This window comes from Castor canadensis, chromosome X (assembly GCF_047511655.1).
Source record: "Castor canadensis chromosome X, mCasCan1.hap1v2, whole genome shotgun sequence".
In the NCBI taxonomy this organism is placed as follows: Eukaryota; Metazoa; Chordata; class Mammalia; order Rodentia; family Castoridae; genus Castor; species Castor canadensis.
The window spans coordinates 121,452,884-121,474,702 of NC_133405.1; positions in this window are offsets into that span (position 1 = coordinate 121,452,884).

The window sequence follows — 21,819 nt, forward strand, 5'->3', positions numbered from 1 at the left end:
TCACTCAACTTAAAGAGCATAGTCCTTTAAGGAAGTTTGTGTGGTTGAGCATTACCATTTGCTCTCCCGATCCCAGACTGAGCTCCTGCAAGATCTACTTAACATTGGACTACAACCAATTGTCTTCCCTCTGACCAACTATTCCCTAACTAAGTGTGTGCACTTAGACTTCCCTTCCATTTGCAGTCGGTAGGAGTGACCTTTATTTCCACTCCGGCTCAGCCCTAGGTAGGGGAGAACCACTGGCCTTACCTTGTCTTTATCAGGGCTAGGAACAAGGTGAGAAAGGTGAGGTTCTCATTTCTGGAGTTTTGCAAATGTGGGGTCTTTTTTTTTTGGTGGGACTGGTATTTGAACTCAGGGCCTCGCACTTGCAAAGCAAGGGCTCTACTGCTTGAGCCCCACCTCCAGTCCATTTTGCTCTGGTTATTTTGGAGATAGGGTCTCACAGACTATTTGCCTGGGCTGGCCTCAAGCCACGAGCCTCCCAGTCTCAGCCTCCCAAGTAGCTAAGATTACAGGCATCAGCCACCAGTGCCGATCAAATCTTTTATTATTATTGTTATCATTTTCTTTGTTTATTTGACACAAAGTGTCACTATGTAGCCCAGGCTGGCCTGGAGCTTGCTAGGTATGCCAGACTGGCCTTGAACTCTCAATCCTCCTGCTTCAGCCTCCCGAGTGCTGGGATTGCAGACATGTATCACCATACCCAGCTTTTAAAATTTTTTGATATTTGCATTCATTGTGGATTTTTGCCTTTTGCCTTTCAAAATATTGTATTAAAATATTTTAATCCTGATTACTGAGGGGTTTTTTGGCACTCCATTAAATTTTGTAATTTATACTTCATTCAATTTCATCCTAGGCCAAAACCCTGGTCCTGTCCATCAGACTTCTCTGCCTGTTATTTAAACAGAGCCTCAGTGCACCCCTTGTGCCACCGAGCTCCCCATCTATCAGAAGTTCCTAGGTTTCGATGATTGCTACCTAGTGACAGTCACACTACTTGGCATGATTTTGTATTCCGTTTAGTTTTCACAAACAATAGCTTCCTAAACAATTTGCCCTGAAATAGTGGAGGGACATTTGGCAAAGATGGAGACAGAAGAGGGTGGGCAGAGTAAGACAGCTAGAATCATCTTAGGTAAAGGAGCATCAGTGTGCTTTGGAGAGGGCATGGAGTGTTAATCATTCACCTGGTAGAAGACAGCCTCTTCTCTGTCTGGGTCCACACATGGTCTGGGAGTGACCTTCCTTGGATGTCCTTTATTTCCCATGAGAGCTATTTATGTTCCGCTGGGAACATTGTAGCCTTGCTGCTGGCAGGACTGTTTTTCACTTTCTTAGACACTCCTTTTGGACAAGGACAGGCAAACTAAGCCTGAGCGACATTAGTCTGAGGGGTCAGGGCCCACATGAGTCAGGGCATTCTGTCCTTGAACAGCTGCAGGGGTCACCAAGGGGATAATTTTGGTTGCTCATGGATGAATGCGCCAGGAGATCTAGGGGTTTTCTCTAATGCTGTCTCTGCTTAGCGTCTGTACTTCACTTATGCCTTTTCCACCACCCAGTTTTTCTGAACAGATGTGAATGCTAGACCTCAGCTTCATTCTGTCCAAAGGCAGAGCTTGAGGCAACAGCTCGTGTGTAGGTAGCTCACAGCACAGGGGCTCACCTGACGCTCTATAGAGGGTCCACCTCCCAACAGTCCACCTGAGACCCCAGGAGAGGGAAGTTCTTACCTGCCAGCCCACCCTTCAAATCCAAGATCTCCCCTGACATTAATGGCTTTACCCTGCCAGGAGTGTGGCTTGGCCACCATGGCTGGACAGCCCTCATTCATTGCCTAGTGACTTCTCTGATCACCTCATTAACAGGATCAAGTCCTGTCGGAGACAAGGCTCCCTTTGTGAGCCATTCTGTCTTGACCTTGCCCTGGAACATTTTGCGGTTGTTTGTCCCAACTTCTCCATCTCCAGCACAAGATGGCGCCGTCCCTGCTTCTCTTCCAGGAGTTTACCTTGCCGCCGGCGCGAACGGGCACCCTATAGCAGAACCAGCCAACCAGCCTGCACCTCGTCATACCCCTCACTCCCTCAGCACATAAATACCCCTGTGTGAACAATAAAATTTTGCAGCTTGATCAGAACTCCTGTCTTGCTGTCTCCTTCGTGTCTCTTGTCCCTTCATTCTTCCCCTTCTAGGTTCGCTACCCACGCTGATGTGTCCTGCAGGACGGGACATCTGGCGCCCAACGTGGCTGTAGCTATTCCTTTGATTGCGGGGAGAACACCGTCCTCTGGGAAGGCTTGGGCCCAAGCAGAGTTCGCGATTGCCTCGGCAAACGCAACCAAGAGACAGATCCAGGAGGAGAGTGAGGACGGCGAACGGTGAGTGACCCACCCTGGGACAAGCAGTGTCGTCACATGATTTGTTTCTTTCAGGCCTCAAGGAGGCCCTCAAGACACGAGGGGCGCGTGTTAAGAAAAAAGACTTGAGGTCATTATTTTGTTACATAGGAGATTTATGTCCTTGGTTTCCTCTCGAAGGAACCGTTGATGGTAAAAGATGGCTCCGGGTCGGAGACTGTTTAAAAGACTATTATGAATCTTTTGGCCCCGAAAAGGTCCCTGTGACCGCCTTTTCTTATTGGAACTTGATTAATGACATTCTCAAAAGTGCACCCTTTGATAATGGTACTTTAAAACTTGTTAAAATTGGGCAAAATGCTATGCAGACGGCTTCCCGCCCTCCTACAGGGGTCTCTGACGGTGGAGGACCCACGGATGCTGTCAAACATCTTCAAATAATCGAGCTTTTAAAACCCAAATCCCTGAACTCACATATCACCCCTTAATGTTGCCTAAATCTCAGATTCCAGATTTAGATCCCAATACATTAGATATTTTGGGAAGTACCTTCTCCTTGCTTAACACTTCCAACCCCACCCTTGCTAAGGATTGCTGGCTTTGCATGACCACAGGAGCAATAATGCCCATGGCAATACCTGTTAACTCCACCGTAAATAATCAGGATACCTGCCAATCTGGACTTCCCTTTAAAGTACAGCCTATGGATGCACCTACAGTATGCCTTCAAGGCAGGATGCAAAATAATTCTTATGATATTGACGTTGGGGTTAGTTCTTTTGGAAATTGTTCATCAGTTCTAAATTATTCCTCACCCACCCCAGCTCTTTGTCCCCCCAACGGTACAGTTTTTTTGTGTGGAGGAAACTCAGCCTTCCCCAGGCTTCCAGCAAATTGGACTGGTGGCTGTGTTGTTGCCTTATTACTCCCAGATATTACTGTTGTCTCAGGAGATGAACCTCTGCCCATTCCTAGCTTAGACACCTTAATTAAAAGACATAAACGGGCAATACAAGCCTTACCGCTCCTTGCCAGCCTTGGAATAACAGCAGCTATAGGCACAGGTACAGCTGGCTTAGGCACGGCTATACACTCTTACCGTCGCCTATCTCAACAACTTATAGATGATGTACAAACTCTATCTGGAACCATTAAGGATTTACAGGACCAAATAGACTCCCTGGCAGAAGTGGTCCTTCAGAACAGGCGAGGCTTAGATCTGCTAACAGCCAACCAGGGAGGTATCTGCTTGGCCTTAGGGGAAAGATGCTGCTTTTATGCCAATAAATCAGGCATAGTACGCACCAAAATTAAACAGCTTCAAGAAGATTTAGAAAAGAGACGAAGGGAGCTATTTGAAAACCCCCTCTGGACTGGACTTAATGGAATTCTACCCTACCTTCTTCCACTATTAGGCCCCTTGCTAGGTCTACTTTTAATTGTGATCATAGGGCCCTGCATTATAAACAGGCTGATACAATTCATTAAAGAACAAATTAACACCTTAGCCTCTAAGCCTATACAGGTCCATTATCATTGCCTGGATATGGAAGACCGTGCTCCTGAGACCTTCCTTTCAATAGAAACTCGCTAAATGCTCCATCTGGGTTTCCAAATTTTCTCTCTGCCACCCCCTCTTCTTATATAACATTCTTGACCACTCATCGCCCATTGGGCCCTCCTCCACTGGGCCCCTCTGCTTGGGGGAGGCAGCACCCAGGGAGAGTGATCATAAAGGCTTTTCTAAACGAGGGTGCAGGTAAGACTGCAGAAGGGTGGATCCTAGGATCCCCAGACCCAAGACCTCTGTATGACATGCCCTGGTGCATGGCGGTTGGCATGCTCCTAAAAAATCCGCCTCCTCAAAAAACATGCCGAGGAGATTCTCTTGAGAACTTAGCAAGGACGCTTGCTTACAAAGCAAAAATGATCTCCACCCTGAGGAACTGGGCCTCTGTCATCCCCTCTCAATAAGCCGACATATTCTGGTCATGTTTGTATAAGAATAAGGGGGAAATGTCGGAGACAAGGCTCCCTTTGTGAGCCATTCTGTCTTGACCTTGCCCTGGAACATTTTGCGGTTGTTTGTCCCAACTTCTCCATCTCCAGCACAAGATGGCGCCGTCCCTGCTTCTCTTCCAGGAGTTTACCTTGCCGCCGGCGCGAACGGGCACCCTATAGCAGAACCAGCCAACCAGCCTGCACCTCGTCATACCCCTCACTCCCTCAGCACATAAATACCCCTGTGTGAACAATAAAATTTTGCAGCTTGATCAGAACTCCTGTCTTGCTGTCTCCTTCGTGTCTCTTGTCCCTTCATTCTTCCCCTTCTAGGTTCGCTACCCACGCTGATGTGTCCTGCAGGACGGGACAAAGTCCCAAAGAGGATGTCTTGTATTGACAGAGTGACTTGAAGCACCTTCTTTTCTTATGGGAGAAGGCCCTCAGCAAATGCATCTCCCACACACCCCACCCAGTCAGAGCCCTGTAATGAGAAGGAGATTAAAGAGAAATAAAAAAGAAAGAGCTCCTATCCTGTGCACATGGCTAGACCCTGAGGACACTACACTGAGCAAAATGTATCCTAAAAGGACAAACACAGTGTGATTCCACTCATATGAAGTATTTAAAGTCACCAAAATCACAAAGAGAGAGTCAGGTGGGTGGTGCATGCCTATAATCCCAGCACTCAGGTGGCTGAGGCAGGAAGATCAAGAGTTCCAAGCCAGTCTGGGCTGGCTACACAGCAAGACCCTGTCTCAAAAACACAAAAACAAAAAGTCATAGAAACAAAGTAGAAAGGTGGTTGCCAAGGGCTGGAGGGAGGACAAGTTGACAGAGTTCCCATTTTGCAGGATGAGAATGTTCTACAAATCGGTCACTCAACAGTGGAGATATACTTAACGCTATTGAACTATCCACTTAAAAACAGTTAAGATGGCAAATTTGATGTTGCGTAATTTTACCACAATAAGAAAACTTTTTTTTTGGTGAGACTAAAGTTTGAATTCAGGGCTTTGACCTTGCCATATTTCCTGTCCATTTTGCTCTGGTTATTTTGGAGATGCAGGGGTCTCATGAATTATCTCCCTGGGCTGGCCTTGAACCATGATACTCCTGATCTCAGCATCCCAAGTAGCTAGAACTTCAGGCATGAGCCACCAGTGCCTGGCTCAGAATGAGAGAGAAAAGGAAAAGAGAACAGCTTCATCTTGTTCCTGGGCCACTGTGTAGTCTGTATGCCCTCTCGGGGGGCTCGATCTGGACAATGTGCCTTTTTGGCAGCGAAGTGCCAGCAAAACTCTGGACAGGAAAATGAATATTCAGAAGGTTAAGAAAGACCAGTAAGAACTGACAGGAGCCAACTGGTAGCGTACATCAATAGCTGGAGCAGTCATTTTCTTGTTTAAAATTCTATTGTACTTGGGAGCAATCCCCCCCCACTTCAAGCTCCCTCATTATATATCTTTTCACTCAAAATGTTCATTCTTCTTCCTCCCGCAACGTAACCATCCGCTAAGCATTTCTAGGATGGAAACATATTCCTAAGTGAACCTCTTTTGAAGAGCTGAATTAAGCAGACCGGGGAGTCTGTTTCTCCAATTTCTGGCCAATGGTTAATAGAATTGCCAAGGAAGAACTTTTTCGAAGTGTTAAAAAATTATCCACCTGTAATCCTAGCTACTTGGGAGGCTGAGATCAGCAGGATTGCAGTTCGAGGCTAGCCTGGGCACATAGTTCATTAGACCCCATCTCCAAAATAACCAGAGCAAAAAAAGCTGGTAGAGTGCCTGCTTTGCGAGCACAAAGCCCTGAGTTCAAACCTCAGACCTACCAAAGAAAAAATTATTCTCAATAATTGTATTGTACAAATGAAACTTTTTGGCCAGAGGTTTAAATCTCAATGAAGTGAAAAAAAGACAAAAATAATACGAATATGTTGTCCTCAAGTGGTATTTGCAAAAATGACTTTTTTTGTGTGGCACTGGGGTTTGAACTCAGGATCTCACGCTTCCTAGGCAAGCACTCTACCACTTGAGCCATTTCACTAGCCCCAAAATGACTTTCTAGTCTATAAAAATGCAATACGGCTATGTTTTTAAGTAAAGAGATCTATGGAGATGTGGACTGGACTCTTGGGTCTTCTGGTTACTACCTAGGGCAAGCAACTGAATGGAGTCCCTTTATAACACAAATGATAGAAATTGGATCAAGAAACAAAAAGAAGAGCTGGGCGTGGTGGCATGCATTCCAGGTATGCGGGAGGCACAGGTAGGAGGATCGTGGCATTGGGAAAAAACATAAGACCCTATCAGAAAAATAACTTGATAGCAAAAAAGGGCTGGGGCATGGCAAAGGTGAGGCCCTGAGTTTGAACCCCAGTACCACCAAAAAAAAAAAAAGAAGAAGAAGAAGAAGAAGATAATAGGAAAGGAGTTTTATTTTATTTGTGGTACCGGGGCTTGAACTCAGGACCTACACCTTGAGCCAGTCCACCAGCCCTTTTTGTGTTAGGTGTTTTTGAGATAGGGTCTTGCAAACTATTTGCCCAGGCTGGCTTCGAACTGCAATCCTCCTGATCTCTGCCTCCAAGAGTTTTATTTGAAGAAGAGAACATCAATGTGAAACATGAAATGAGCTCACTTTCTCTGCCATTGCTGCTATCTTAAGTTCAGAGTAATTTACAGACTTCTTTTCCAAAAACAACCTTCTTACTGATGTCAGCAGTGAACGAGATCATTTAAAACTTTCCAGAGTCTGAAGTTGAGAGATAAAACAGCAATTGACTCCAACTTAGATCTCATTTATAAATTTAAAATAGAATGATGTATGTCACCTGTTCTCACTGAATCCACTAGCATCCTTTATCACTGTCAAGGAGCAAGTTTAAAGATGGGAGAGACATGAGTCTCCACTCCCTCCTGAACTCATAAAATACATGCTTTCCCAGCCAACAGAATGCACAGTGCATGGTAAATTACATTAAAGGCCCAATTCTTCACCCTCCCTGTGCCTATACCCTTCTCCATGCACACTTGTAGCTCTTCCTGTGTGGCATGGCCAGGTATGCAGCATGGTTTGTGGAGACCAGTGCAAACGAAAATATAGGTTCCCTTGTTCAAACCCAGGAAATGAGTTGCTAGTCTGTCTGTCTCTCTGTCTGTCTGTCTCTCTCTCTCTCTCCCCTTGTCATGGTGTTTTCTTTGCTATTTCATGTCATTCTAAGCAAAGGAAAGTTTAAAGATTAGCAAAGATAAACGTGCTAGGCATGATGTCTCATGCATAATAGGCACTAAATATATATTTAAAAACAAAGGAAAGGTGAAAAAAGTTTTAAAGTCAGTTTTGCTAGAGAAATAGCTCAGTGGAAAGCACTTGCTAGGCAAGGCCCTGGGTTTCATCCACAAAAAAAAAAAATAGCCAACAACAACAAAAAAAAGTTAAAATATAGAGTCATCATATGATCCAGCAATTCCTCTCCTAGGTAGATACCCAAGTGGATTGAAACCATTATTCCTAATAGTCCCAAACTGAAAGCAACCCCAAATGTCCATCGACAGATGAATAGATAAAAAAGTAGCATATCCACACAACAGAATATAATTGTCATAAAAAAGTGATATTCTAACTCATCCTATGACATGAAAGACCCTTGAAAACACTTCGCTAAGTGAAAGAAGCCACATGCAGAAGGCTCCATATTGTGTGACTTTGTTTATCTGAAAGTACTTTAGTGGTGGCCAGGGGCTGGGTGGACAGTGGAATGAAGAATGACTCTAATGGGTACAGAGTTTCTTGTTAGGGTGATGAAAATATTCTGGAATTAGGGCTAGGATGTAACTTAGTAGTAGAGTGCTTGCATGCATGAGGTCCTGGGTTTGATCCCAGCACCAAAAAAAAAAAAAAAGACAAAAACATATTCTGGAACTAGACAGTGATGGTGATTGCAGAACTTGTAAAACACACTGAATTGTACACTTTTTAAAGGATAAATTTTATGATATATGAATTATATGTCAATTAAAAATCACTTGTAGAGGTTGGGCACAGTAGCTCAATCCCATATTTCTACCTACCTGGAAGGCAGAGATCAGGAGAATCATGGTTCGAGGCCAGCCCTGGCAAAAAGTTCAAGAGACTCCAACTCAACCAGTGGTTGGGTGCAGTGGTGCACACCTGTCATCAAAGCTATGAGAGGAAGCACAAATAAAAGGATTGTGATCCAGGCCAGCCTGGGCATAAAGTAAGATCTCTCAAAAATAGCCAAAGCAAAAAGGCTGGTGGAGTGGCCCAAGTGGTAAAGCACCTGCTTAGAAAATATGAGGCCCTGAGTTCAAACCCCAGTACCACCAAAAAAAAAAAAAATTCACGTGTGCCTGGGTCCATTCCTTACCACTGGTATGACCTTTGAAACATTGTCCCCTGCCAACTTCAATTTCCTCGCCTATAAAATGAGGAGTGATCATATTTAATACAAAGAATCACTTGTGAGGATACAGTTAGATAGTAAGCATAAAACAATTTCCCCACCCCCCACCACCCCCCGCCCCCGTGCAGGCTCCCAAGCCTCTCCTATTAGCCTTTACCTTCCATATAAGGGAGGATGTCTGTGGAATTCCGGGCAAAGTAACCCCATGGGTTCTGCATTCACCCTCTGCCCTATGGGAAGTTGTGGAGGAACGTGAGGGATGGACGGATGGCAGCTGTCTCCTCCCGTGAGTGGACTGTCTCCCCTCTCCCCTCAGGGTAGTCAGATGGAGCTGGGAAGAGCCCTCTGCCTGGAAAGGGCCAGGTGAGACCCAGGGAATGAGAGCTAGGACACTGTCCCCCTAATCTTGGCCCATCTCTAGATTGCAAGGGCAGAGCAACAGCAGTCCTTGGGATTTCTGCTTGGCCCAGCCTCCCTCAGCACGCTGGTATGGACTAAAGTGTGAACAGCCTGCATGATAGCTCCCATCCCAGACACTAGACAGGAATACAGCTCCAGGCAGACTGTGACAGTACAGCCAGGGCTAGCTAAAATCAACTCGTAAAACCAGGAATACAATAGTGGTGGAAACTTACACAGACTTATGCAGCTACAGAAGGAATGGCAAGGTTTGCCAGCTGCCATCAGGAGCTAGGAGAGAGGCCTGGCACCAATTTCTCAGCACCTTCAGAAGGAACTGGCCCTACTTGCACTTTGATTTTGAACTCCAGAAGCTGGGGAGCTGCTGTTCCAGGGTATTAAGTTTCAGTTATGTTAGATGGATAGGTTCTGGAGATGGGCCGTGCTGCACAGTGCCCATGGCTAGCAATATGGCATCATACGCTTGAAAATCTCTTACCAGGATTGATCTCATCCAAAGTGTTCTTAGCACAAAACAAAAACAGGATACAAGGAAAGTGTGAGAGGTCTTGAATATGTGTGTCCCATTTATTGTGGTGATGCTGTCACAGGTGTTTGCATGTGTACATATTCATCCAGTTGTACACATTTAATAGGTGCAGCTCTGAATGTGTCAATTATACCCCCAACGAAGCTGTTAAAAAAAAATCACTTAGTGACGGTGGTTGGTAAGGTTTAAGGAGCGTTTTTCATGTTTCCACCAGAGGGTGCTTGCTGTCTGCTCCCTTGGTAGCCACACCAGCGTTCTATCTGAAGTATACCAGGAAGTGACTGAAACGATGTGACCAATTTATTACACCGCCATCTCTGAATGTCAAAATCATATTTTTTTCTTGAAGATTCATTGTAAATATTGCCACCAGCACAGCAGCCTCTCTGAACTGCTTCCTTTCCTGTATTCAGAACCGTCAAAGCACTAAAGGTTCGTTCTCTCTCTCTCTCTCTCCTCTCTCTCTCTCTCTCTCTCTCCTCTTGCCATTTCTTGGCATGTAGCTGCATAATTTTCTTTGCCGTCTTCACATGGCCATCTTTTCTCTGTATTTTCTCCTTTTTCATCTGGATTGTGGTCCAGGCCAGCCCAGGCATAAAGCAAGACCTTATCTCAAAAATAACCAAAGCAGAAAAAGGGGCTGAGCGGTGGCTCAACTGATACCTACCTAGCAAGCAAGAGCCCCTGAGTTCAAACCCCAGTACCTCTGGGGAGGGAGGGAGGGAGGAGGGAAGAGGGAGGGGGAGGGAGGGAGGAGGGGGAGGGAAGGAAGGAAGGAAGTCGATTAATCATTAGAGGTACAACTCAAAAAATACAGTGCATAGCACTCAATGAAAGTACATACAGCCAGGTACAGTGGTAAATGCATGTAGTCCCAGTTACTTGGGATGCTAAGGCAGGAGGATGGCTTGAGCCTAGGAGTTCAAGGCCAGCCTGATTCAAAAAGAAAAAAAAAAGCACTGCACAGCCTTACAGCTCTGTAGCTTAAAGAAAAACTTCTCACAAATCCTTGCAAATATATCCCAGATATTTGGCCTCTTGGGCCTTTAGAGATTCAGGTGAACTTAGCAAAATCCCAAATGTCACAGCTGTGAGAATTCACAGCTCCCTCCAATTTCTGAAAAGTCCCTGGTTCTAATTTGTTGTCCTCCATGTGTTCTTGATTTCTTCCCTCACCAAAGGTCAGACCCTTTCCCAGTTGTTGCCTAACATCCCCAACCCGCCTCACACTACAAGCATTTTGTGACTTTCAAATTTTGCTGAAGTTTTGGGAGTTACATAGCACACTCACATTCTTCAGCCATCTTGCTCACTTCACTTTCTCCTAGTTTTACTTTTCTCTCTCCTCTTCCTCTCTGGTTCAAAACATGAATTCCCTTCCTTGTCTCATGTCAGGAAGTTCTTTTCATACTTAGGCCTCTTGCCATCTCGGCTTCTACTCTAAACAGACTTGTTTATGAAAATGTTAAGGTAGGAAAGTGTGTGTGTGTATATGTGTGTGAGAGAGAGAGAACGAGGGAAGGGGAGGGGAGGGGAGAGGAGAGGCGTAGGAGAAGAAAGAGGAGAGGGGAGAGAGAGTTGGAAACTTCAAGGAAGAATTCTCATACCAGCTATAAAAATAGTATTTTATGTTCTTGTGTCTTATAACTATTAATAACGGGCTAAGTTTGAAGTCTTTTGAGTAGGGAGAGAACTGTAGCAACAGCCTTTGGTCCACTGGCTGTAGACTTCCCTTGGCCTTCTCACCAGAGTGAAGCAATTCCTCTTCTCAAGTTTACATTCAATTCTAATTGCAGCCGTCATGATGATTAAACCTTCCTTTTGTCATTGTCTTTTCTTGGCCTGGTTTCTTTGGCTCCTCTTGCATGCTATAGGCCGGGTACAAATCACAGAGATCCTGTGCTTTTTAAGTGTGGCGAAACCATACACGACTTTTTGTTTATTCCCAGAACCAGTTCCAAAACAGCTGTTAAATGTTCATCCTTGGATCTGTCATCTTATTTCAGGAAACTGTAACGGCAGCATCTTCTGCATTTCATTTTCCTGAAGAAAGAAAAAAAGAACTTCCCAATTTGGGGCACTGTGTGTAGGTGATAGTTAATGACTTATTTCCTCTCATTTCCTTAATCAGGAAATTTCATACTTCAGCGATTTCAGGGTTCCCATTTACGTTGCTTCTGACCTAAGCCAAGCTGTGTGAAATGCCGACCGTGAAAACAGCTAGCTTAGCAAGCCACCAAATGTTCCAAACAGCCAGACCAGGAGCTGCCATTTGACACAGCAGTGAGTAAAGCAAGGATATTTTTCACGGCTGGCGATGGCTTCAGTTCCAAACTCCATCTGCTGAAAAGTTATACATTAAGTGACTGACCAAGCAGTTTGGACAAGAATTGGCTGGTGAGTTTTGTTTAGGGAGATTTCCTTATGAAAACCTGGCATTGAATGATGGACACATTTAATACTTTGTGTTATGAAAAAACACTCAAGAAAACCAAGACAAATTGTGCCTTTTCTTGGTTCAAGATATTGCTTAGTTTAGAATCATTGCTTGAAGGCTAACAGCTGATCAAAATGGCCATTATTAAATGTCACGAGCTATGTCTAAATTGCTTTTTACCAACGGTTTTCATGCCACAGCTCTCCATGGGAGTAATCTAAAGAGAGCTTTAGGGAGAAAAAAAAAACCCATTACTGGTAACTGGACACTAGTTCCAGAGATTTTGGTTCATTGGTCCAGGGTGATGCCTGAGCAGTGATGTTTTTAAACTGCTCCCCAAGTGATTGCAAGGTGCAGCCAGCATTAGACAATCACAGCCATAGACAACCTTCAAAACTGGCACGTGATTTGGGGGGCACACACGCTGCTGTAAGCCAACTCAAGTTATAATTACTTGCCTTTTAAGTGGAGTTTGTTCTCCTGTCAGAGATAATTAACCCATGACAAATGATCTTTGGGAAACCTTATACTCACTTCTGTTGTCTCTCTCTCTCTCTCTCTCTCTCTCTCTCTCTCTCTCTCTCTCTCTCTCTCTCTCTCTCATCTATCTCTCCTCACCCTACATCAAGGGAAAGTAGCATAGTTCCCTTATGAGGAAACTTAATACCCCAATTTGCCAAACAGGTCTTTGTCCAGGATGTTCCATTTCAGGAATGGCCCCCAAATCTATCCTCTGGATAAGCCAATAATGGCCACATCCCTAAGTCTTTCCTTCCCCCAACAAACCATCAACTCAATCTCCAGCACATAACTCATATTTGCCCACTTCCCACCATCCCCATGCCCCGCCACCTGCCTGTTCTACTCTCCTCTCACCTCCCATCTCAAAACTACCACTGCCTCCCACCTGCATTAGCCTTGTTCCCGGAAGTCAGAGAGATCCTTTTACCTACTTATTTATTTATTGTTTTGTTTTATTCCAGACAGTGTCTTAGCCTCAAGCTCATGATCTTCCTGCTTCTGCCTCCTGAGTGCTGGGATTACAGGCGTGCACCATCATGCCCGGCTAGAGGGATCTTTTTAATATGGTGGTTTATGAACCACTTCACTGCTGAAACCCTTTCAATAGCTTCTCATTTCTAGTGGAGTCAAACATCCTGGGCCTCGAGGCTGCTGCTTGCATCCAAAGCATGGCTGTGCCCCTCTCCCCCTCCTCTCCCTCTCCAGCTCCAGTCCTACTGGCTGGATGCCCCTTCCAGAAGCATGACAGGCTCTGCCCTGCTCAGGGCCTTTCCTCTGGCTGCTCACTTGGCCTGCAACACCCTTTTACTGGTATCTTGCATCACTGGGTCCCTCTTACTCTGCCAGCCTCAGCTTAAGGGTCACTTTTCTTTTTTTTTTTCTTATTCATATGTGCATACAAGGCTTGGGTCATTTCTCCCCCCTGCCCCCACCCCCTCCCTTACCACCCACTCCGCCCCCTCCCTCTCCCCCCCACCCCCTCAATACCCAGCAGAAACTATTTTGCTCTTATCTCTAATTTTGTTGTAGAGAGAGTATAAGCAATAACAGGAAGGAACAAGGGTTTTTGCTGGTTGAGATAAGGATAGCTATACAGGGCATTGACTCACATTGATTTCCTGTGCATGGGTGTTACCTTCTAGGTTAATTCTTTTTGATCTAACCTTTTCTCTAGTTCCTGGTCCCCTTTTCCTATTGGCCTCAGTTGCTTTTAAGGTATCTGCTTTAGTTTCTCTGCGTTAAGGGCAACAAATGCTAGCTAGTTTTTTAAGTGTCTTACCTATCCTCACCCCTCCCTTGTGTGCTCTCGCTTCTATCATGTGATCAAAGTCCAATCCCCTTGTTGTGTTTGCCCTTGATCTAATGTCCGAATATGAGGGAGAACATACGATTTTTGGTCTTTTGGGCCAGGCTAACCTCACTCAGAATGATGTTCTCCAATTCCATCCATTTACCAGCAAATGATAACATTTCGTTCTTCTTCATGGCTGCATAAAATTCCATTGTGTATAGATACCACATTTTCTTAATCCATTCGTCAGTGGTGGGGCATCTTGGCTGTTTCCATAACTTGGCTATTGTGAATAGTGAAGGGTCACTTTTCAAAGAGGTCTTACCTGACTATTTTATCTCTGCCATGATATTTATTTCCTCTCCAGTAGCTGCTTAATTTACCTATTCCTTTGTTTATTTTCTGTCTTCCCCCACTGCAACTGAAGTTCCATGGGGAAACAGGCTTCCTCTTACAGTTACATACCAGCCCTAGATAGTATGCCTAGCTGATTGCAGGAACACATTAAATATTTGTTGAGCCAATAAATGAAAAACTGGGAGAGGAGTAGAAGGGAGGGACTGAATAACCCATTTCTGAGGCAACACCACTCTGAATGATTAGGGTTGGTTGTAGATTTTGATAAAAAGAAATGTCAGGTTTACTTAACACATCTGCTATGTCCTTTAAGTATCTTTGACACATTTGCCACTCAAGTCACTCTCAGAATGTGTATTAATTAGGGTGTGGTCACAAGTACCAAAATCAACTTAAATTAACATAACCAAAACAAGATTTACAGAGCCTTCATGATGGAAACTCAGAAAGACTAAAATTCAGCACAGCTTGATGGTGCGTGCCTATAATCTCAGCTAATCAGGAGATGGAGGGAGGAGGATGGCGGTCCAAGGCCAGCCAGGCAAAATTAGTGGGAGTTCCGATCTGAAAAACAAACTCAAGTAAAAAGGGCTGGGGGTGTGGCTCAAGTGCTAGAGGATTTGCCTTGCCTAGCAAGTACAGGGGAGACTAAATTTGAATTCAACTTGCTGGGAAGTGAGGGAACCCACCCCTCCTGCTTTGTATCAGCGCAACTGTTTACTTCTCTGCAGATCAGATTTCCACACACCTGTCACCCACTGTTTCTGAGCTGTCACATCTCTGCTGTCCTAGGCCCCAGATGAAGCTTGAATCTCAGAGAAACAAATCTCTAGATTTCTCAGGAAAGAGACTGATCTCTGTTAAGTGCTCAACCCTGGACAGTCCCCTGTAGCCAATCCAGGGTTGTCACCTTGAAAAGGGAGGCATGGATAAGGATAAGGGAGTTTGGAGGGACAATTCCTAGCTTTAAATATATCCGCTAGGGGAGTCAATTTATCTACCACGGTATGTTTACTCTCACACCTTCCTGGCTGTGTTTTCCTTACAATGAGTTTACATCCAGAGGAGAACTCGAAGTGTTCAACTGGCATCCTGTGAGAGAGAAAGAAGACAAGGGAGAAACAGTTTTATGTTGCAAAGAATTTGTTCGATCAAGGAACGAAGTATATTTTAAACATCAAAGCATGATACACTATTTCTAAGGGGAGAATTGCATTAAGAAAAGAATACGCATATATTAAGTCTGAGAGCTTGATGGATTGTTTTAAGTTGTTGCCTTTTAAAACCAAATGGCTCAGCCACCGAGAGGTTCTTTTGTTATGTGATCAATCTTACTTAATTGATAATATGGCAAGTTCAGAGATGATGTATTTCTGACTAAATGTTGCCTTGATGAAGCAGCCTGTTCCTCTGTCTTCATGATCAGTTTTATGAAGCATTCTCCTCCAATACTGACTGATGCTTGAACAGATCCATTAATATATTTGAATTAAAACAAATAAGTGTTTGAATTTGGGTATAGAATTTTAAGTTTTTGTGGAATGATGTCACACAAGATGAATAGGCACATTCAGCCAAGACAGCAATATGTAATGGTACACGCCTGTAATCCCAGCCCTCGGGAGGCTAAGGCAGGAGGATTGTGAATTCCAGGCCACCTGGGCTATATTGGAAGATTCTGTCTCAAACAAAACAAAACGAAAAAAGCAACATTAATGATTAATATTCTGACTTTTTAGTCCAATGATTCAAACCCTAGTTTCTGCCTCTTAATTAGCTGCATGAGCTTCAAAAAAAATTTAATTTCTTACCACAAAATAGGATGCTAGCAATTCGTGCCTGTGAGGGGTTGGGTGAGATACACTTGAAATAATGGAGTGGCTGGAGGTGTGCTCAAATGGTAGAGCACCTGACTAGTAAGCACAAGGGCCTGAGTTTAAACCCCATTATGACCAAAAAACAAAGAAAGAGAGGGAGAGGGGAAGGAAGGAAGAAAGGAAGAAAGGTGTGAGGGACTGGGCTTGGTTATGAGCAACAGAATCTCAGACCACATAGTGGCTGCTGCAGCCCGGGGGGTCAGGGGAGTGTTTTCTCATCACCAAGAAGTCTTGAGATGGATAGACACTAGCCTTGTTTAAGGGACTCAAGGATTTCAGAACTGGGGTCTGTGTGGTTCCCGAGATCTTTCCCTCACTATGCCATTACAGCTACTGCAGCTTCAGCCATCATGCCCTTATTCCTAATGGGGAAAGGGAAGGAGTGTTGGTGACTGAAACAAGAAAGAAAAGTCTTTCCCAGATGTCAAGGTAGGCTACGTGCTATAACAAACAAGCCATCAGTGGAGGGAAGTTTATTTCTCACCCTTGCCAAGGTCAATTGATGGTAGGGGGGTACTATATTTTGTCCACATTTTATTGGCCAGACTTTAGTCACGTGGGTCCACATAGCTGCAAGGGAAGCATGAGCCCTGAAGAGGCAGTTCTTCCCAGCACCATCTCTATGTCATGAAAGGGAAGCATGAATCCTGGGTGAGCGAGGTACAGCTAACTATCACTACCACATTGGCAAACCACAGTAACTTCCACATAAATTCAATTGCCTCCAGCTGTGCCACAGGCTACCACTTGCCTGCAATAAAGGCTGTGGAATATAATTTTCACTGGAATCATTGCAACCCTGGTAGCTTGCGTTTCTCTTGATAAGAAAGAAAATATATGTGTAGGCAACTAGCAGTGCCTGCCACTTGTGAAAAAAATGCTGAACACAGTGCCTGGCCTGAAGAAAATGATCACTGCCAGCTACTGTCACTGCTATGATTGCTTTCTCAGAGGAAAATGTACTATCTTACCTATGTGTCCCTTCTGCTACTGTTTCTTGGCATTCTGGAATCAGAAGACATGGGTTTCCTCTGTGCTTGGTCCCATGCCATCTTCTGTAGGTTTCAGGTGGACAAACTGGAAAGAGTTAAACCTGCTTCTTGTGTGAATTAACCAAGATAATGAGCTTGACTCGGCCCAACTGTGTACATTATTTCAGATGTACACATATTAAAACTGAGTCTCCATTAGAAGCAACTCAAGTGCCAATTGTATTAGCTTCCTCAGGCTGCTGTAACAAAAACTGGGTGGCTGAAAACACAAGAGATCTATCCTCTCACAATTCTGAAGGCTTGAAGTCTGAAATGAAGGTGTACCATAGCCACATTCCCTCTGAGAAAGGAGAAAATCCTTCCTCAGCTCTTTCTATTTCTAGTGGTGGCTGGCAAGCCTTGGAGCTCTGTGGCCTGTGACTACATCGCTCTAATCTCTGCTCTGTCATCACATGGCCTTCTCTGTTTCTGTGTTGCTTTTCCTCTTCTTCTAAGGACACTAGTCATATTGGATTAAGAGCCCATCCTTCTTCAATACTATCTTATCTAATCACATCTGCAACAAATTAAGTCACAGTCTGAGAATCTTTTTTTGGTGGGACGAGGTTTGAACTCAGGACTTCACACTTACAAAGCAGACACTCTACAGCTTCAGCCATGCCTGTAGTCCATTTTGCTCTGGTTATTTTGAAGATGGGGATCTCTTGAACTATTTGCCCAAGCTGGCCTTGAACCGTGATCCTTTCTGATCTCAGCCTTCCAAGTAGCTATGGTTTGGGGCTGGGGGCATGTAAATTGCCTGCCTAGCAAGCACAAATCCCTGAGTTCAAACCCCAATACTGCCAAAAAAAATCGAATACACCAAGTAGCTATGATTACAGACAGGTGTGAGACACCAGCACTGGCTTCAATATATCTTTTTTTCTGAGGAGGACACAACTCAACCCATAGCATCCATCAAATGATAAATGGATATACAAAACATGGTATGGCCATATGAGGGTATATCATTTAGTCATGAAAAGGAGTGAAGTACTACTTATGGTAAGTGAAAAAGCCAGACACAAAAGGAGACTGAAAGAAAGGGGAGACTGGGAGTCAATGCTAAAAGATATGGGTTTCTTTAAGAGAGGACAAAAATGTTCTAAATTTGACTGTGGTTTTGGTTGCACAAGTCTGGATATACTAAACATCATTGAATTATATACTTTTTTTTTAATTTTTATTTTATTCATATGTGCATACAATGTTTGGGTCATTTCTCCCACTTCCTCCCACCCCCTCCCTTACCCCCGCCCCCTCCCTCTCCCCCTCTACCCCCTCGCTACCAAGCAGAAACTATTTTGCCCTTATCTCTAATTTTGTTGAAGAAAGAGTATAAGCAATAACAGGAAGGACCAAGGGTTTTGATAGTTGAGATAAGGATAGCGATACAGGGAGTTGACTCTCATTGATTTCCTGTGCATGTGTGTTACATTCTAAGTTAATTCTTCCCAAACTAACCTTTTCTCTAGTTCCTGGTCCCCTTCTCCTATTGGCCTCAGTTGCTTTAAAATATCTGCTTTAGTTTCTCTGCATTGAGGACAACAAATGCTATCTAGTTTTTTAGGTGTCTTACCTATCCTCATACCTCCCTTGTGTGCTCTCGCTTTTATCATGTGCTCAAAGTCCAATCCCCTTGTTGTGTTTGCCCTTGATCTAATGTCCGCATATGAGGGAGAACATCTTTTATAGGTTTACACCTAGGTATTTGATTTTTTTGAGGCTATTGTAAATGGAATTGTTTTCATATATTCTTTCTCAGTTTGCTCATTGTTAGTGTATAGAAATGCTAATGATTTTTCTATGTTGATTTTATATCCTGCTACCTTGCTATAGCTATTGATGGTGTCTAGGAGCTTTATACTTTATTTTTATTAGCACATTTAAATTGTACGAAGTGAGGGGTTTCATTGTGATTTTTCCATAAATGCATATATTGTACTTTGATCATATTCTCCCCCTTTAGTACTCTTTCTTATCCCCCTCATTTTTTTATAATTTTTAAATGGGTTTCATTACAATACTTTCATACATGTATTCAGGTACTGCAATCATATTCATCCACCATCACCTTCTCTTTTCCCCCTCTCTCCTCTCACTGGTTTCTCCCCCAAAATGTCCCCCTTTTATCTTCATGTCTTTTTATTTCTTTAAACCTAGATTCCAAGATTCCACATAGGAGAGAAAACATGTAGTATTTGTCTTTCTGAATCTGGTTTACTTCACTTAACATTATGATCTCCAGTTCCATCCAATTTTCTGCAAATGACATCATTTTGCTTCTTTATGGCTGAATAATACTCCATTGTGTGTATATATATATACCACATTCTCTTTACCTGTTCATCTGTTGATGAACACCTAGGCCAATTCCATAACTTGGCAACTGTGAATAGCGCTGTGATAAACATGTGTGTGCAGATATCTGAATTGTATGCTCAGAGCTCTAGAGGCCATGCAATCCACAGGCCACAGGCTTGGGCTCAGAGTTCAGAGTTTCTGTGGTGATCCACTGGTGATGGGACTCACTCCTCACTACAGAATCAGAGCCACCAACCACTGTGCCTTTCACAAACCAAGCTCCCTACTGCCCAAGCTTCTCAGTGGGTGGGTATCTGACCCACCCTCCCCAGGATTCCCTCTTATGGCTATGTTCCATCCAGACAGGGTGGGAAGGTGTCTGACTTGTGATTATGCCTTGTTTTTAAGTCCGCCAAGTAACTCAGTCTCAAAACAATACTCCTCCCTCCAGATGACACCCAGCTGTAGCTCTCTGAGATAGGGAGAGTGAAAAAACAATAGATTTCTTGTCCAATGCTGGCCTGCCATGCAGTAGGAGTCACTGTCACACCAGATCCCTGATTTTAAGGCTTGTGAGCCTATCCTGTGGCAAGGACTGCCAATCTCTTATCACCAGGACTGCCTAGTTTACTTTGTGGTTGTGGCTTCAGCTCCACCACCACCCAGGAGCCAAATTTGGAGCTGTGGGCTGTTCCTACTTTTCTCTGTGTAGCCTTTCTTTTTCTCCATGGCTTTTCAGCTGTCACCTCTTTCGGTATTGCCAATGCTCTTCCTCTCTTTCTCTCTTTGGAATACAGTCTCTCCTTTGCCATCCTCATGTCATCTTCATTCATAGAGTCTCATGAGGGGAGCATCTAGTCCACCATCTTAGCCCAGAAGGCCGAATGGCATGCTTTAACTGGGTAAATTATATGGTATTGAATTATGTCTCAATAAAGGTGTTATTAAAAAAAAAAAAGAATCTCTCATATGCTACCAGAAATCAGCTCTCTAGAGCTGTAGTGAGGCAGGCTAAAATTAGGGAAAGTTCGGGCCTCATAGAAATTTAATATTACCTCTCAGATTAACCATGCTTTGGCTCATGGACCAACCTCACCTGGCCCAAGAACCACCCATTCCCCTCCCCACTCATTGATTATTGGATAGAAATGACCTGGTTCCTCTCTTCCCATAGGTTAGCATAGGTTTTAAAAGCATCTGAAGAAGAGAAGTACGTTCTTTCTGTGTCCAGATTCCACCTGGGCTCCATCATGCTCTCTTTTGTATTTCCCTCCCCTAGCTTTTAATAAATTCCATTTACACCCACGTGTCCTGTCATGGATTCTTCCACGCAGGACAAAGAATTTGGAAGTCTTCTGGTCACAGGCTGCACCGGTGCCAGCAACAGTATCACCAAATTCTGCAACTTTAAGACAGAAAGTCAGAATGGAGCCATCAGTGACCCCATGTTCAGATGAGCCTCTCACAAGGTCCTGCCCAGAAGAGTCACTTGGCATCTGTTTCTGCATGTCTTAGCTGCTAGTTCGCCATCCACCAAACATCATGCGTCAAGAACCAAACTAAAATTAATATCATATGATTGCTGACTCCAAAGAATCTATTGTCAGGTGCCACAGTGTTCTCTCTCTGAAGGCAAGGACAGAGCATGCTAACAAGACAAATGAATACTACATACTGCAAGACAGATTAAGAATATTCTGAAGGCAGAAAGGGAGGAAGAGCATCAGGAGTCATGAAAAAGGGGGCAGGGCAGCAGCACAGAAGCATGGAGAAACCTAAGCAACAGAGAAAAGCAGCGAACAGCTCCAAGCCTGTCCCTGGCTCCCTGGGGGGGAGGGGAAGTTAAAGATGCTGTTACAAGGTAAGACAAAGGACCATAGCAACAGACTTGCAACAATATTAGCTGCAAATTAATCCCCTGCCTTCTGCAAACCTTAAACCCAGTACAAGGTGTGTGGGGGAGGAGGGTGGTATAAGATGCTGACTGCTCTGGTGTGGAAGGCTAGGCTAGGTGAAGAAAGACATTCTGTAACTCCGCTTATCACAGAAGGCAATACCACGATGCCATCTTGAGAAAGGGCCTATTGTTTAAGATGGAGATACTCTGTGGACTTGAAACAAGGAACACTCTTGGCTCAGGGAGTCTTGGGACACCCTGCTGCAGTGTCTGGGTGGTTGTGGAGAGAGGGTGTGATGTGGCCCCACAGAGAACATCAAACAGCCAGAAACTCTGACAGTGAAGGGAATGG